This window comes from Pinus tabuliformis, chromosome 4_1, assembly GCF_031772625.1.
Source record: "Pinus tabuliformis cultivar Carrire ecotype Pingquan chromosome 4_1, CPIR1, whole genome shotgun sequence".
NCBI classification, from domain to species: Eukaryota; Viridiplantae; Streptophyta; class Pinopsida; order Pinales; family Pinaceae; genus Pinus; species Pinus tabuliformis.
Window position 1 is genome coordinate 238612405 of NC_142303.1, and position 18347 is coordinate 238630751.

Sequence of the window (18347 nt, forward strand, 5' to 3'; positions counted from 1 at the left end):
GACTCAATCATCAAACATGCCTCCTAGAGAACCCTCCTTGACAATTAAGAAACCAGGCTCTCTTCCTGGACCTACCGCTCGCTCAACATCGCCAGCAGGCTCATCCTAATCAAATCCGTTCTCCAAGCCATGCCTCTGTATTTATTCTCCATATTGGCAGCTCCCAAATGGGTTCTTAAAAAAATTCACAATCTTCAAAGAAATTTCCTATGGGGTTCTTCGGGTCTCAACAGAAAATGGGCACTTGTCAAATGGACTTAAGTCTATCTTCCGAAGTCAGCTGGTGGGCTTGGTCTAAGGGATCCCCTCCACAACAATAACACCATGGGCACCCGTATCTGGTGGAATTGGGTCTTCAAACCATATTCTCCTTGGGCTCATCTCTGGCAAGCCAAATATGCTCTAGGAGGTCCCCTAGACGAGCTCATCTATATAAGTACTACCACCACTGGCTCATTAATTTGGAATGCAGCCAGGCAGCACAGTGCCTTTATACAAGCGCACAGTTTTTGGGAAATTCATTTGGGCACCACAACAATATTTTGGGAAGACCCCTGGCAGTAGCTTCCCAAACTCGATGCTCTCTTCCACAAACCCGAATGGCAGGCTACTATGCAGCACAATGATCAAATCCATGTTCATCAATTTTGGCAGCAGCAATCCCCTCAAGGCTTTCAACTATGGAGATCAGTCGATACCTGGTAGGCCAGCTGGCAGGAGGAAACTTATGAAGAGATCGATCAAGAGCTCAAACTAAGGAAAATTAAATTCTCTGATCAGAGGGACAAAGTTCGATGGGGATACACTCCCAAATGGATATTCACTACCAAGGAAGCATACCAACTTCTCTATCATCCAGAACAGATAATTAAGGATCAGCTATGGGATAAGGTTTGGCAACCAAGAATCTAGCCTAAAGTCTCTACTTTCCTTTGGCTTTTAAGAAAATAGCGGATCCTCACTTGGGACAATCTTCAAAAGCGAGGATTTATTGGGCCTTCCAGATGTCCCAATTGCAACCTCCACATAGAGACCATCTTGCATCTTTTGGATACCTGTCCATTAGCAGCAGAACTCTGGGAGAGAATAGCACAGTGCAACATAAGAACAGGCAGACGTGTGGGAGACATTATAAACACCATTAAGAACTGGCCTCGGCATCCTTTCCAAAGTCTTGTACTCAATTCCCTCTGGAACCTTCTATCGGGCTTCGTTTATTGGATCATCTGGAAGGAGAGAAATAACAGGATCTTTAAAAATCTCCATTCGCCCCTGGACTCCCTTTGGCTTCTTCTCAAACAGAACCTTCAAGAAACTCTAGCCCTGAAACAATGGCAAAACTCGGACTTGCCTGCATCTCCCCAAGAACACCTCATTCTGGAAAATTGGAATCTGAACCTCACTTTCTCAGCTCACGTCAAGCACAGTCCCTCCATCCATTCTTAGTCCCCCCAATTCTGGTCTCCTCCTCCCTCTTAGTCTTTTAAGCTGAACTTCAATTGTGCTACCAAGGGAAATCCGAGGCCGGCGGGTTATGGTGGTATTTTCATAAATGTTGAAGGCTTAGCTCTGCATATATATCATGGTTCGCTTGGAAGAGACACCAACAATGCTATCGAACTTGAAGGCTTATGAAAGGGCATCTACATAGTAGAAACTGAAATTTTTTTCCCTCTAGTGGTAGAAGGGGACTCACAAATCTTAATAGAGGCAGCTATACAGATCCATTCAGGTACCTCAGCAGGAAAGATCGCTTCGAGCTGGTGGCTTCTAAGTAGACTAGAGAAAATTGAAGAATGGCTCAAGGCTCCCTGCAGCATTACCTTCCAGTACATTCGACAATCAACCAACAAGGTAGCGGACAGACTCGCAAATCAAGGATCTGATCAGCAATTCCCTTTATTCTCCGGTCCACCGAGCAGTTCTAATGATGAGCAACTTAAACAAGACCGCACTCTTCTCGTGCAACAAGATCTATCCCTCCCGGATGCAGGTGTGTAGTACAGATCATGGTACGAAGATGACTGGATGGGCTGGCACATGGTTCACTCCCGACGCCATCTGGCCTCACATGCTGCCAGCCTTCATTCTCTCTGAAAGCTCCTTCAATGTTGCGTTAATGCATCTCGACATCCCACACCGGCATTCTGGCTCTTATGTTATGGCGCTCCTCCAATTCTTCACTGTTCCTCCCCCACGAATGTTTTGCTTCCTCGTTGCCGCAGCGCTCTGCTCTCAAGTCAGTCCAGGAAGTCTGCGCTCAGGAATGTGGTGTTGATTCTCAGCTGAGACTTCTGGCTTTCCAAAGTCCTTCCTGCAACTTTAAGTGCAGCTTGTCCTCTATCATTCTCAGCGCTCCTTCACGCGAGGTTGCTCTCCCCCTTTTAGTCTCTCCCGACCTGCAAAGGTTTGCTGCTTGTTCTGCTCCTTCTGCTCTGTTCAACATGCCTAGACTGCGCCAAAGAATGGGCTGCAAAAGGGGAAGATCCCGTGGGAGACCCTTCCGCCAACCATCCTCCTCAACCACGGACTCCTCTTGTTGCTCCTTAGGCTTTGGCTCTGATCGCCATCCAGCTACTAAGAGAGGTCATGGACGAGGTCGGGGGCAACATGTTTTACCGTCAATCTCTCACAGTACTCATGCTCATATGACCCATTTTAAAATCCTCTGCACTCTCAGTAATCACTCTTTCATTGCTTCTGTTACTATTGAACTATGCAAGGGTACGGTTGGTTTGGTGGCTGCCACTCTAGGAGCGACTACGGAGACCAGGGCGGAAGATTCACCTGGCTCTTCTCAGTTTCACAGCGAGCAGAATAAGGCTCCAGGTGGTATTGCTTCCAAGATATGCAAACTCAAGCGAGTCCAAGTGTTCCAATTGAAGGTAGTTCCTCAAGAAAAGAGGGCCATCCCTCCGACGATGATGATCCCTTCAGTTTTGGATGTCGAATCGTGGAAGAAGTGCCTTCCACCGCTCATGATGCATAACCAGGTCTTCGTTCTTTGGTTGTAGTTTCCATGTTTATTCAAAGTTAAGGGTATAGTTGCTTAATGACTTAGATTACAGATTTGACCTGGGCAGCGCTCCCATGTTCATATGTATAAGCTCAGTCAAGTTGTTTTGGTCCTCTGGTTAGTCTACAGTTTTGACAATGCTGTATTCTGTCTCTATGCACTAGTCATGGTCCTGGTTCTATTCAGTCATTAGCTAGTCTTTTTGGGTCAATTTTCAGCTATGTAATGTGAGTACGCCGCCTCTCTGGGCTAGACTTCTCGAAGTCGCTGCCTCTATGTAAAAATATTTCGTATCAATATAGAAGTAGACTAATTCAGAAGAAAAAAAATCTGTCAAACTTTAGTTTATTTAGGGCATTGTATATGAGTGGGAGTAAATAAATGTGCTCTAATTCAGAATCAGTCACAAATTGTAAACCCTATTGAGCGGATGTGCTCTTTATCTTTTGTCATCTGCGCCAACACCTCCTTATGCTCTTTAGTCTGCCATTCATCTTCACATACTCCAATAGAGTTGAATTTCTCTCATGGAAAAACAAAATGAAACATGACCATGGTTAATCACAGTTTATTTCCATATAGAGACAATATTTGTCACAATGTCATGTTGGACCATGAATGACCATAATTGACCATGGTTGACCTTGATTGACCATGGTTGATAATGGTTGATTTTCAAATTTATATCATCTTTGTCACAAACCCAAGGGATTTATACTATAAACCCAAAGGATTTAAGCCCTAAGAAAAGTATTATAAACTCCAAAAATTAACATCAAACCCTAATGATTAACCATGACTGACCAAAAATGCCTACGATTGACCATGATTAATAATTGTTGATTTTGATACGGAGACAATCATTGTCACAATGAGACGTTGGACCATGGTTGAGCATGATCGAACATGGTTGACAATGTTTGATTTTCATATTGAAATAGTGTTTGTCAGAAACCCAAGGGATCAATATTATAAACCCAAGGGATATAAATCCTAAGATAAATATTATAATCCATAAAATAAAAAATTAAACTCTAACATTAATATGATATACCTTAGCATTAATATTATAAACCAAAAGGATTAATAAACCCAATGGATTAAACCCTATGGTTAATATTATAAACCCAAAGGACTAATTCAACTAAGGGACTAATAAACCCTAGGATTAATGCTATAAACCCTTGTATTAATATTATAAATCCTAGGATTAGTATTATAAACCGAGAGGACTAATAAACCCTAAGATTAACATTATAAACATTATTAATAATACTATATTCTAGGAATATGAAATCTTAGATTAATAGAGCCAAGGGATTGATATTATAAAGCCAAAGGACTAATGAACCCAATAGATTAATACTAAAAACCAAAGGGACTATAAACCGAAGTGAATAATATTAAACCTAAGCAATTAATATTATAAACCCAAGGGATATAAACCGTAAGGTAAACGTTATAAACCCTAATATAAACATCAAACCCTAATATTAATTTAATAAACCCAATGGATTAATATTATAAACACACGAGATTAATATTAAAAACCAAGGGGATTATAAACCCAAGGGAATAACATTAAACCGTAGGATAGATATTAAATCAAAGGGATTAATATTGAAAGCCCAAGGGGTGAATATTAAAAACCCAAGGGATTAAACCCTAGGATTATTATAATAAAGCCTATAACTAATATTATACACCAGCAATATGAGCCTTTAAATTAATAAGCCAAAGGGCTGATATTATAAACCCAAAAGACTAATGAACCGAAGAGATATAAACTATAAGGTAAATATTATAAGCCTAAAAAACATTAAACTATAAGATTAATTTTATAAACCTTTGGATTATTATTATAAACCCAAAGGATAAATAAAACCAAGGGATTAATATTAAAAACCTAAGGGAATAACAATAAAACCTAGGAATATTAACCTTAAGATTCATGAAATGAAGGGATTATAAAGTCAAGAGATTAATATTAAACCGTTCGATTAATATTATAAACCTTTTACTTAATATTAAACCCTAGGAACATAGACCCTACAATTAATGTTATTCCCTTGGTTTTATAGTCCCTTAGGTTTTAATATTAATCCTTTGGGTTTATAATATTAATCACAAGGTTGATAAAAATAATCTTAGGGTTTATAATATTTGTGTTACGACTTATATCCCATGGGTTTAATATTATTCCCTTGCATTTATAATCCCTTGGTTTTTTAGTATTTATCCCTTGGGTTTATTAGTCCTTTAAGTTTATAACATCAATCTGTTGGCTCTATTAATCTAAGGGTTCATATTCCTAGGTTATAATATTATTCATACGGTTTATATTATTAATCCTAGGGTTTATTAGTCTTTTGGGTTTATAATATTAATCAAAGGGTTTATTAGTCGTTTGGGTTTATAATATCAATCCATTGGCTTTATTAATCTCAAAGTTCATAATAATAATTCTAGGACTTACAATAATAATCTAAGAATTTATGATATTAATCTAAAGGTTCATATTCCTATGATATAATATTATTCATAGGGTTTATAGAGAGAGAGAGAGATGTATTTCCCTAAATAATAAGATTATATAATGTTATCCATAATAACACGATGCATGATCAACAATGTGTAGCAGAGTTGAGTTGCCAAGAGAATGATAACTAATGTTTTTACATGCATTTTAAAATGTATATATATGTTTAGCTTTTTTATAATAATAATAATAATAATATAACATAGTTGATTTTATTTAAAATGTATATATATGTTTAGCTTTCTTATTCTTTTATATAATTAATAATAATAATTTAAAATAAAATTATAACATAGTTGATTTTTATGAATTTTTTTATTATCTGAAATGTCAAATCTATCATAGGTTAAGTTTTTTAATATTTATTATGAATTGATAATTATAAATAAAAATGATCACCAACAATTTAATTTATATATTTAAAATAATAAAATAAATTTAATAAAAAACAATACCTAAAATTATTTTTGACTCATATAAAAATAAATAATTAATATAATAAATGATATGAATAATATTATACCCGAAGAATAAGAACCCTTAAATTAATAAGCCAATGGATTGATATTATAAACCCAAAGTACTAATCAACCCAAAGGATTAATATTTTAAATCCAAAGGATATAAACTGTAAGTTAAATATTATATGCTAAAAAAGCATTAAACTATAAGATTAATTTTATAAACCTTAGCAATAATATTATAAACCCAAAGGATAAATAAAACCAAGGGATTAATATTAAAAACATAAGGGAATAAAATTAAACCTAGGAATATTAACCTTAATATTTATGGAACGAAGGGATTATAAAGTCAAGAGATTACTATTAAACTCTCTGATTAATATTATAAACATTTTACTTAATATTAAACCCTAGGAATATAAATCCTGCAATTAATGTTATTCTATAATCCCTTGGATTTTAATATTAATCCCTTGGGTTTATAATATTAATCACAAGGTTGATAAAAATAATCTTAGGGTTTATAATATTTCTGTTATGACTTATATCCCTTGGGTTTAATATTATTACCTTGCATTTATAATCCCTTGGCTTTTTAGTATTAATCCCTTGGGTTTATTAGTCCTTTAAGTTTATAACATCAATCACTTGGCTCTCTTAATCTAAGGGTTCATATTCCTAGGGTATAATATTATTCATAGGGTTTATATTATTAATCCATTAGTATTTTGGATTTATAATATTAATCAAAGGGTTTATTAGTCGTTTGGGTAATATGAGTCCATTGACTTTATTAATCTAAAGGTTCATAATAATAATTCTAGGGTTTACAATAATAATCTAAGAGTTTATAATATTAATCTAAAGGTTCATATTTCTAGGATATAATATTATTCATAGGATTTATATTTATTTTCATATCAATTTCTTTTGAAAAAATAATCCCCTTTGTTTAGAATTGTAAAATGATTTAATCATTCACTTCACTTAATAAAAAAGATATGATATTTCATCTTCTATATAAATATAATATTTTTTTTAAAAACATTATAATTCTCACTTTTATTTTAGAAAAAAATATATTATTTAAGATAAAAATTAAATTGAAAAAATATTTTTAAAGTTACAAAATTCTTATAAATTTATTTTATTTTAATTTCATTCATATATATATATATCCCTAATAATAAGAGTATATAAATTAACTTAATAACTTTATGCATTAATAACACTATGTATCAACAATATGCAGAAAAGTTGAGTTGCCAAAAGAATGATAATTAATATTTTTATATGCATTTTAAAATGTATACATATGTTTAATTTTTTTATTTTTTTTTATATAATTAATAATAATAATTTAAAATAAAATTATAACATAGTTGATTTTTACAAGAAATTTTATTATATGAAATGCCAAATCTATCATAAATTAAGTTTTTTAATGCTTATTAAGTATTGATAATTATAAATGACCAACAATTTAATTTATATAACTAAAATCATAAAAAATCAATACTAAAATTATTTTTTACTGGTATAAAAATATATAATTTATAGATTTAACTGAAATTCTGATCCATTTAAATTTAATTATCATTATAATATTGAAATGAGAATGACCTAGTACATGAAAATAAATAATTATTTTACTTTAAGTTTGTTCGGTTTTCTTGACTTTATATTTCTTTCCAAACTGTTCAAACTCTCAGCACTGTGAAAAACTCCTGGGACTGTTTGATTGTGCAGAAATTATCTATCAAACTTGAGATTTCAATAAATCGCTATCGAATTTTGACCAGAAAAATTCACGAAAAAAAACTTCCAAAAAATCTCTTAAAGACATCACAGTGCCTTAACGCCTCAGCCCTCGATATCGACTAAGACGAAAGATATACCTTCCTTCGATATCGACATATTCATTCTAGGATTTATCGACTAAGACGAAAGATATACCTTCCTTCGATATCGACATATTCATTCTAGGATTTATGTGGACCGTCGATTAAAATAAAAAATGAAAGTCACCGCTTATTTTAATGAATTGGTACGAAAGTCATCGCTTACCAATAATAATACTTATAAAACAAATGCATAACATTACGAGGAAACTTATTTTTAAGTGTCATTGATATCTCTAGATTTTCAACAAGTTTGTAGAGTGCCGCACGACGGTCATGGAATTACGCTGAAGGTTTCGGCCAAGAGAACATGTATGAATAGACTTGAATCAAAGGCTTTAACGTAGATTATTTACGGTTGCATCGCACTCGAATGCTACATTGAAATCAATAAATAATTCTACAGTTGAACTGATAAAGAATGCTACACTTGAAATTAAGAAACAATGAACGTCGGAGATAATTCGAATGCTAGTCTTGCTGTTGCTGAATTTTGCTTCAATCCTGCCAAGCAGCTCTTAGTGACGAGTAGAAGAAAACATTGTCATTCTTGTTAATCTAAGGCTGAATCGAAGGGCACGTCTTCTATCCATGCATCACCAGAAATGAAATTAGCCACTGTGAAATTTTGAGCATTAGAAATATTCATGGTGTGATATCCATGCCATTGAACTCGCTCTGTAGTTCCTGCTCCGGGTCCCGAATTCATATATTCGCCATAACAGAGCGTCGTCAAAGCAAAGTCCCCCGACCATTCCAGCCAACCCGCAGGATCGACGACATCATCTATATATGATTCGATATAAACCGTACGAGAGTAATTTTTCCATGGCCTTCCCAAGAATGTTTGGAAAGAGCTATTCACCGGAGCGAGATCAGGCGCAGCAGAGACGTTGCAGTTTTGAATAGAGATTCTAGTGTTTTGATTTGGATCATCTCTTCCTTCAGCCGTAAAACAATTCTTTTGATTATCCATCGGTTTTCTACCCAATAGATTGCAGTTTTGAAACACAGCTGCAGCGTTGCCGAAGATAAAGTCAACTGTGCCATAAATGTCGCATTCCGTGTAGAACTGTCGAAGAGAGTGTGCGTAGAGAGTATCTTGGTAGCCTTTAAAGCTGCAGCGGTAGAATGCTGATAGATCCGACCCAACTCGGAGGGCGACAGCCTGATGCTTCTCTGGTCCCGCAGTGTTCTCGAAAGTGATGTCCCGAGCGATAAAGCCTTGCCCCACGACAGCTGCGATCACAAATATTTCACGAATCAACGCGACCATAAAAGAAAACTCCAGCCAAAGGGACTGTATAGTAACGGATGAAGACAGCGAAGTTGTAATAAATAAAGAAGAAGCTACACTAAGAATGTTTACAAAAGTGGCATATCCTTCTTAAATTCCATGATACGCAAATTCAAAAATTCTTAACTTTGACCGGATTATGGGAATATTTTAGAATTTGAGAATTTGAAGTTAAGGATGGGTTAATCGTTTGACCCCTAGCGTGACTATCAAATTCTGGGATATTCATCGAATCTACAATCTACATATAAATACCCAACTTATCTAGCTTTTAAGTGTCTAGACAATATTTAGGAAAAGACCTCGTTAAACAATTATGACCTCAGGAAAATATTCTGGAATCTGAAAAAGGTCCAGACTATCAGATTCTAAGAATATCCCAAATTCTAAAAATATCCCAGAATCTGAAATCCACAATTGACCTCTCGAGACAGCCAGATTCTGAATTATTCTGGGATTCTGCAAGGATGTCCATGATGTTATTGAACATAAGCCAGGTAATTCTCAGAGTGATTAATAAAAAATAGTCAGAACAGAAAACGAGGAAATGTAAGGAGGGATTTGTTGGATTCATGCAATATATACATAACACATTTGTCAAAATTAGCAACACCTCAGTCTCACACGAGGGCTACATCGCGACAAAGGAAGAACTAAAAACATAACCAGAGAAACGAGTAAACAGCTTACCAACTGTTGCAGAGCGAAATGTTGTCCATCCGTCCACAACGCTCCTACTTCCAGTGATCACAGTGGAGTTTATGCCATCTCCCACCAAACTGTGGTCTCACTCTTTCTCACAAAACATATATATATCTATGAGCAGGAGGTGATGTTGCGACAAATAACCTATACGACTTTCAACAACTCCGGAACACTGCGCGGATCGATTACCGATGCCATATCAACTGAGGCGGCACGTATCTTACATCGCCTTGGGCGTCTTCCACAGAGGGCCCCCCCAAGGGACAGAAATTGTGGCATCCACGCGACAGAATATTTGCTCTCAAAGTAGAAGATTCTGGCCATATCCACAGCCTTGACGCAGGTGGATGGATGGACGTAACTTGCAGCCTGTGGGGAGTATCTTACGCCTCGTCCAGTTGACCTCTTTTACCTCAACCAAATATGGATTGCGCAGCCTAGCTATTCTAATTCCGTTGAGGTCGTACACTCATCCATTTGACGTTTTAACGCGGCATCGCCGATAGAAATTTCGCGTCTAACGAATTCAATTATAAAATAGATTTTATAACACAATGCAGTACATAGTTTAGAAGGCAGAATTTGCCAAAACCAGACATGAAAATGCAGGGAAAGGGTATCTCTGTAAGTAGCCGCCAACCTACGTTGAATTCTCTCATTCCCTAAAGAACTCTCTAAAGCGACATTAGCCTGCCATTTATTCACCAAATACTTTTATAATAACATGTTGACCACAGTTTTAACCTGCCGAAAAAAGAGGCCACCGAAACATCCCCGAACGATAATCAAAAGTCAAAAAACGCGGAATTTGTGATCACTCCCTGTAGGTATTGAGTCACATGTTAGTCTTTGATCCTACCTTGCCATAAGCATTTTCAAAGATGAGACATTAATTAAGTAATAGCATTTTTAAAGATACACATATTAAGTAATGGAAATATATTAACTAGCAATTGTTCCAAAAGGTGCAAAGAGAGGCGGATAAGATTTTTAAATTGAAAAAAATGTATTTTGGTTTCCATAATCGAGTATTAAATGAACTTTGATTTGGAATACTGAATTTTGAATGATGCAATTTTCTTTGACCTTCACATTGAAGGTAGCAAAGCATATGTGCAGGTGTTCATAGTACATCGTAGATCACTTTACTCAAAATCATAATACAGAATAACAGATAAAGGATTCTATCCATGAGATTAGAGATTGATAATGAAAAATAACACATAAAATATTATATCCAAGAATTTGACAATCTTCTTGACATCTAAACAAGTTTTTCCAACCTAAATTTACTTTTCTTGTTTTGTTCTTTTGGTCGTTCTCTATGTAATCTATGTACATCATAAAGATCATATGCATGTAATTTGTGTACATTTTCTATAATACAATGTCTTCTAAGTTACCAACATAAAACACACTATACAATATAATATAATTGATAATATTTATTTAATTTTACAAAAACATTCTAACGATATGCTTCTTATATACACTAAAGAAATACCAAAATTTTCCACTAAATCCCCATGTAAAAGACAAAAACATAATCAAATTTCAATATAAAAAAGAAAAATATAATACGAATTCAATTTTTCTTCAAATCTTAATTGATTTAATTAATGGAAATATTAAATTTATTCCCTAATTAATTATAATTTTTAATCTTTCTGAGATTCGTAAACTTTAAGCTAAAATCACCTATATAAATTTAATAATATAGAAAAAGTATTTTTACCTTTCTTACCTTCATGGAAAATGAATATTTCCTAATTTAAAAATATATAAAATAAATTTATAATATTTTTACTGTTGGAGCATCTAAATGCAATTGGAGAAAAATCAAGGGATCATTGTAGAAAATTCCTACCCTTATCTATAGAAACATGTTCCAACATAACTCACAAGCACACTAGCGATCAAATACTAGAGTTGTTGAAGAATCCAAGCCATAAATGCTCTTGTAGATCATAAGCTAACTTGCAAAAATCTCATGGAAAACTTTCTAAACTCTTTCCTGGCCACCTCCTAGAGGCTAACTATTTTCAACCTAGAGGGGGTGTTTCCAGTCTTCTAATGTGGGATGCACATAGACCCTACAAACTTAAAAAGCACATTGCTGATAAAAAGAAAGAATCATAAAAAGAAACCCTAAAAGTTATGTTTTGTCTTGCATCTTTGCACCTTTCTTTCAGATTTTAAAATTACAAGTACTACAACCTTGATAGGTGTCACCATGACCTACTGTCACCGTAATCCGTGTACAAGGATAAGTAGCTACATATTCTAGAAGAAATCAACCCCTAATAGTAGTGGAGTTCTAACAAGGTGGGTGGCTTAGACTAAAACTTTCTGAGCATTGTTGGATGCCTTTGATGTATGGTTTGGAAATTTAATATGTTTATAATATATGCGGATTTAATATATAATATTTATACTGTTGGAGCATCTACAAAATGCAGTTGGAGAAAAAGCAAGAGATCATTGTAGCAAATTCCTACCCTTATCTATAGAAACATTTTCCAACGTAACTCACAAGCACACTAGCGATCAAGTACTAGAGTAGTATGCTATATCCATGGTTACAGTTGCTACTTATACAGATTCCAAGGCAAGGAAAATCATATCCACTTCCAATGTCAAAACCCCTTATATATCCGTGTGTAGTTGGAAGGAGTCATTCTGCAACTGCCTTGAGATCTTCGGAACTATATTAGGATTGAATAACAATGGTGCTTGAGACCTATATATTTTGCAGACTTCTTAGTTGTTGGCAACTAAACTGTGTGTACTCCTTTGTAAGTCATAAGACAAGCTATAAATCTAGCCATTTCGATTAAAAATGTGCTTCAAGTAATGTTAAGAATCACGGTGTTAAGAAAGTTAAATATGTATCTCTCTGGAATGATGGTCCTATGGGAAATGAAACTTCAAGTGAAGAGCTTATAAAGGTACGTGGCATATAAGCAGCCCCTAAATAATTTGGTAAGGATGAAGGAACACATGCAAACATTCAGAAGAGCAAAAATGATATCAAATCCAAGAATTCTACGGAATTCAGGAGTCAGTATGATCATATGACAGATCAATGCTTGTCATTGAGTTAATCATGAAAAATTCCACAACTTCAGATCACATGTATATTCCAAATTTTAGACAGCTGAAGAACCTGCAAACCTGTTATTCATTCTCCAAGTCCTAGGAGTTGATTGGTTCTTGACGGCTAACTTACCTAGAGTAATTTACTAAATGAAAAAACTCACGACTCCTATAGATATTGCATCAAGAAAACTTCAAATTCAATTTGGGTAATGCAACACTCATATATGACCAAGCGGGCTTCTATGGTTTAGCATTGTTACTTTTCATAAGGCTCACTAACTAGTTTATATGGTTTTCTCAATAATTATGCTTTAAAGGCAACACCAAGGGAATTAAGAGAGAAGAACAGAAAAAATGCATTGTTTTCATTCAAACGTACAACTACTGAAAAAAAAATTTAAAAATGTAGAGACTCTTTAAGGCACGTGAAATCCCCCAAGAATCTCAGCTATACATATCTTGACAGACAGGATGGCCGAAGCACATTAAAAATGACAAATTTTATGGTGTATCATATATTAGAGCTACAGAAATATTAATCATGCTTTGATTTATCAAGCTTTGATTATATTCCTGGTGAATGGATTTGTTTTAGGGTAGTTTCTAGTCTATTTTATTAGATTCCAACTTTATGGAATCGTGGTGAATATTTTTTTTGCAAGTATTAACAGTTTAAATGTTTCTGCCTGAAGTCTTGGTTGGTCTATCACGTGCTGATAAATAAGTTTTATTTCACAGATGTTTGGGTGTTGGGATTTTGATCATGAGGATGTTTCCATTTGTTTTGCCTAGAAAGGAAAAATTAGAAATGGAGTTTCTTGAAGAGTTTCATGATTTGATTTTCTCAATCAGTGGTGTAGGCTTCTCTAAATCTATGGATGTCATTTTTGGTGCAGTCAATTTTATGGAAAGACCAGCATTTGCTTAAGAAGCACTACCCAGTTGCATGAATTATACAGTTTGCCAGAGCCTCATAGTGACAATGGTATGCACTGTCCATTGTGAAAATGCTGCAGGGATTTACGATTCCAACTGTGAAGGAGAAACTATTTCTGAAGGAAAAGGTGACCCACTTAATAGGGCCAGCCTCATGTATAGGTCCTTCAACAGTTCTCTACATTCAATGGAAGAAGATAGAACTCAGGCATTTGAGGAGGTCAAGGAATCTTACATAGAATTAGCTCACAACCAGAATTTGGCAATATTTGACAAGGATCCCACATAACATGTTGCAGAGGGATCTGAATGAGTTTCCGAAATATATTACTAAAGGTGAGTCTCCCAACAATGATGAGGATAGTTGGGTTGATGTAAAGCTTTCTGATTCCCTTGGTTTGGATTCTTCTTATGAGGCTAGAGCTGCATCTTGTCTTGAAATATTGAATGATAGGAGAACTATTGAAGGTGTAATGAACAAGAAACCAACAATATCAGTTGATGAGGATCATTGGAAGATCAAAGATCTTAATGATAGGACTGGGCATGAACATCCTAATAGTAACATATATTTTCAAGTGCATTCTCTAGTAGAGAACATGGGAATAGTAAGCACAGCTGAATGTTCAAAAGAAAACAAGCGGGTTGAAGAAGCTAGACAAGAGGTTAATTCAGTCCCTCCTTTTTTTTGCAAACAATTTAGGGCCGGAAAAGACATTCTACAAGGCAAAAAGTGAGATATTAAATGCTAAGTCATGAATGTCTCTAACTTTTCGGCTGCCATTTGCTCAAGACAAACATTTTGTTGAAGTTGAAGAAATATGTATCCATGCCATCCCTATTGCAGCAGTCATGGAAGGAATGGAACATATGGGTTTCAGCAGTCAGTTTAATCCTTTTGGTAGCTTAGTTGGAGGATCTTTACTGGCAATGCTTGTTCCAAGTATTTTACAGATGTCACAGGTTTTGGATAAGTGGTGATCAGGTGCGTGGTTAAGGCATTCTTAGATGTTAATTCACCCGTTCAATTCCCAGCCTTATTCGTGTGTTATTTTTAAACATGACTATGATGTAGTCTCACCATTGCCAAAAAGAAAAGAAAGTGATATATCACCACTGAGAAATTCAGTGCACCTAATAAAAATAGAATCAACTCTTAACAATATAATTGATTGTCATGGGATCATAGCTGAGGAAGACCTTGGAGGAAAGAGGTGGGGCATTGGGCAGATTGAGTCATAGTTTGACTAGTGGGGAAAGCTGAAAAAAGGTTCAATGACTCTGAACTAGGAGATTCAGAATAATTTTTCAAACAAGGTAAGTATGATGCAGAGCATCCATCACCATTCTATAAAGCTCTTCGCAATCAGTAGATTACACAATGCATCCCTAAATGCCACATTCTTGCAATGCAATAAGACCCATTTATCAGTATTATTTTTATAAGGGGAGGTAGGTAGTAGTAGTAAGTGGGAGGCTCAAGAACATTGTAAATACACTCAGAGGAGCAAACACTTATTCTCAACCCAATAGTCCCTAAGTTCTATATTATCTCCCTAATTACCATTGAAGCAAGCATAACCCCCAATAAATGGGACCATGAAGGTATTTCAATGTTCATCCATCTTGGTCTCATTGATTACCAGACCTAGCCAATTAGTAGTTAATAGGTACCCACTGGCATTACTGATTGTATAGACATAGCAACAACACCTTGGGATTTATCTTAAGATGTTGTAGCGTGTGAGTCCTCTTCCTTACCACTGTGAGAAACCTAACTATTCTTACTGAACTATGCTTGTAAGTATGTGTTGAACAAAATGACTATTATAGTTTTTCTTCAATATCACTAATATAGATGGGGTCAGGAAAAGGTTTTCTAAAAATGGATCTCATGGCCAGTAATTTTATTATAAAAGCATAGACTACATCTCTGTTATACAGAATGTAAAAAAAATTACTCAGAAAATTAATGATAGGAAAAAACAGAAAATCCTCAATACAGTCTCAAACCAGTGGACTCTGTTCACTTTATACATGTTGCACTATGCAAACAGTATTGTGCAATTCGAACAAGAAGGATAGGAAAATAAATTATTAAAGATCTTACGAGATAGAACTGGCTGCACACTATTGAGAAGCATTGACAATGTAAGCAAAGTTGCTAGCTTGGATATTGCATGCATAACCACCTTGTTATTCGTAAAAGCCACTGGAAATTCCTTTCTGGTACCGAAAATAATGATCATACATGTTATTCCTATCATTAGTGAGGTCAAGGTCACCACTACTACTGCAAACTGTCTAGCCTTTGGGCACCCAACTCCAAGTTCATTCGACACTCTCACACTATAGCAGAACAAACCGAATACAGATAGAGATTGTCATACTCTGGGTTTTGGGCACGACTCAAATGATTTTATTCAATTCAACAGACTATCATAGGGAAGAACTGGAAACACCCAACATACCTGATAGCAACATTGAATCCAAGGGCTATCATCATTTCCCATCCGTTCAAATTCATACTTCAAAGGCATAATGGTTGCCAGTAAGATAATTACTATACTCTGTAACTTTGATGTACCAATAAAGAATATTAGATACAGGAAATGATTTTGCAAATTATCATACCAAATGGAGATTGAGTCTACTGCAATTTCTAGATTTTTCAGGCGCCCAACTAAAACGATCAATATCATAAGATACCAGAACTCCAGGTTGCCAATTAAAGAGTACAGGATCAGAACGAGTATTTTTGCTAAGATTTGAACAAACTAAACAGTATAACCAGAGAGCATAGCAATAAATGATCGAAGAAAAAAAAACGTAGCATCACAGCAGAAGCCAAGGAAAGCCTGATGAAGGCAGGAAAATCCTGGAATGCCAACTGTGACATTCCAGTCCATGAACTAGGAAAGGCACCCAACATTATATATATCATCTACCCCACATCAACTATAACCCATGAAAGGTTGAGAGTTATGGCTACTCTTGGCAAGCCCCATCCCAGCTTCAAAATAAAGAGCCAGCTCAAGAAAATGTGTATGACTAAAGCCACTGCAGCGATTCAGGCCATGGCCATGACCTTTCTCTGCGATTGAAGGAACTTATGCATTGGAAAATTTAGTGCGTAGGCAAATAACTGAGGAAGCATCCAGATGGCAAACTTGCCAGCCAAGTCAAAAATCTCATAAGATTTCCCAAAGAACTTCAATATGGGCGGTGAAAAAATGTAAATGAGGTTTAAGCTTGATGCTGTGACAAGAAGTATAATCCATGACCTCTGCATATACACTCCCAGCATGTGTATCTACCTTGCTCCAAAGGCTTGACCACACAGTGTCTCTAGTGCACTACCCATGCCAAGCTACAATTCAATTCAAGTCAAACTTTACAAAATTGAAACAAACAGAAAAAATACCAATAGAAAATAGTTTTTAGTTTGGCCCACCATAGTTTTGAAGGCTGACCCTGCTATAACAGAGTTCTCGGTAACCTCTACATCTAATTCAATAGTACCCAAATGCCCAGCAAAGGTCTCGGTGATAGCTCCCAGCGAATACTGGCATAGAGCAGTGAAAATCACAGGGCCTGAAACAGCCCATAGCTTTTTGGATTCTATCCAAGTTTCTCGTGCTGACTCGTCATTTACATTTCATCATAATGTAAATGCACTGAACTTGTTGATCGTGCATGGTATAACCAGGTTTTAGAGAGAGCTAAGGAATAATGCCACCAAACCAGACGTGGAGAAACCCAGAAAAATGATGCCTGTGGGAAACAGATGTCAAGCGGATAGAGAAAAAATTGTGCCAGATGTTAAACAGTAGAAGGTCCAAATGTTAATCATAGGATAGAGAAAAAATTGTGCCAAATGTCAAACAACAGAAGATCAAGATGTCAATTATGGAATGAAAGTGTAGACTACTAAACTGATTCAAAGGAAGGCCTATTGACCTAATTAAGTAATAGCATTTTCAACCATACAAACATCAAGTAATGGAAAGACATTAATTAAGTAATAGTAGTTTGGGGATTACACAAAGCTAGAAATTTTTTTTTATTTTTTTATTTTTTGGTTTTTTCTTTATTTTCACATATATCTTGTATTTCATTTTCGGCAAATGATAGATTTTATATGGATTTTACATGCAATTATTCTAGTGTATCTTGTATTTCATGTTCAAGCAATGATAGATTTCATATGGATGTTATATGTGGTTATTTTATTATTATTTGCACTAAAATATTTAAGGACACGCCCATACTATTTTGGGGTTATTTTGACCCTTGGAATATATATACAATAGCATTTGAAATAGAGGCAGAATATATATGAACTCTCTACTTGATATGAGATGAACTTTTGAGTTCATCTTTGAAATTG

General features: G+C 35.2%; 2 pseudogenes; both read right to left on the reverse strand.

The window, feature by feature from the left end:
- Positions 1–8473: 8473 nt before the first annotated feature.
- LOC149175143 (pectinesterase 2-like) overlaps positions 8474–18347 on the reverse strand; it is a 44710-nt pseudogene continuing 34836 nt past the window's right edge.
- LOC149175144 (protein DETOXIFICATION 33-like) lies at positions 10067–17998 on the reverse strand (annotated as a pseudogene).